This window comes from Melampsora larici-populina (assembly GCF_000204055.1).
Source record: "Melampsora larici-populina 98AG31 unplaced genomic scaffold MELLAscaffold_53, whole genome shotgun sequence".
NCBI classification, from domain to species: Eukaryota; Fungi; Basidiomycota; class Pucciniomycetes; order Pucciniales; family Melampsoraceae; genus Melampsora; species Melampsora laricis-populina.
This window is the reverse complement of record NW_006768817.1, coordinates 170,997-172,501: the sequence shown is the minus strand read 5'-3', so window position 1 is coordinate 172,501 and position 1,505 is coordinate 170,997.

Here is a 1,505-nt window from a genome sequence, read left to right as displayed (position 1 = left end):
GATATTGGATGTAACATCAAGAAGGGGATTGAGCGGGTGAGCTAAGGCAGTTCTCCTCATTTTCTTGTGAGAAGGTTTCATTGATGGTACCTTTGTTTCAGCGCAACCAATTTGTAGAAGAACGTGATCAAGATAGACTGATGTTTGCCACTAGTTTATTCCATTCATATGTCCACGAATGGTCCTGCCAACTTGAGTATAATCCTTGACTAAATGAAGCATGGGGCCTGTCGGATGGGGAAGGGTTGGAAAGGATATGGAGTCTTCTGGCCGTTCTAGTTTGCATCTTAAGATATTCCACCAAGCAACACCGGCTTAATGCTTTGAATTTTATGGCTATGCATATTACTGACAAAGGACGAGCTCAAACAGGTGAGTCCTTTGTCCATAATCTCACAAAATCTTATTGCTGATATAATTATTTTGTTCCAGTGAAGTTTTACTTGCTCGACAGACAAAGGCATCCAAGCAAATTGAAGAAGTTCAGAGTGATTTGCGGCGCTTGCGACAGAAGAGAGGCTGGGATTTGGTGTACTATCAGCAACAGTGGACATGGAAGAGGAATGCACAGCTTGAGGCTATCGGCAAAAAACGTAAGAGGTATTTGGATGAGCTTGCTGAACTTCTAGACCTTGAAGAGAAACTGGTTGAGGCAGAGTACGTCCATTTTGCTTAAAGATGTCATAAGTAGATGAATATATCATTAATTACTCCTTATAGGGCCAAGTTTCAAGCCTTGCAAAGGCGTAAATGGAGATCAAGGAGAGATAGACGTAAGAAAAGGAAAGTTCTGGCAACTCCACACTCGTTGGTGCATCTTGAAGAAGCTATCCTCAGGCTGACTCAAAAGATTGGGGGCCCAGAGTTTCGTGGCCTGGACAGGCCAGGTGGTCAGTATATATCTTGATATATATTTTTGGATTCGTGGTGTATGTACTGATTAATGCCGCCATTGTTACCTAGATGAGAAGGCGCAAGCACTGGTCAAGATTATACTGGCTAAGACCAAGCTTTATGAAGCTAAGGTAGGGGTCATTGAGCATAGACGGCGGTCAGGAGAAAAAAGAGGTTAGTGAATTTGTAACACTTCAACGTATATATACCCACACGACACTGGGCTGCTCTGATATGTGATGTGATTGAGACTAGGAACCAATATCCAGCAATACATGATACAGCAGCGTACCAAAAAAAATACGGAATTACGCAAGAAGCTTGCCACTTATCTGCGCCTTGCGAAACAGTACAATGAAGAATATGAGCCAGATATTAGAATTCCAACTCCGACACTCCAAGAAGTTGAGCAGATGGAATTTGGTGATCCATTTCTGGATTGTGGTGACCTAACTCACCCGCAGGAGGCTTGGGCGGTGGATTCTGATACTTGTGAGGGTAGGGTATTCTTTAGAGTACTCTAGGCTCACTATGGGAAGGGTAGTTAGGTTCCTTTTATTTAAAATAGTTGTATTTCAAATATAATTTTTAAATACAATTGAAATAAAAAT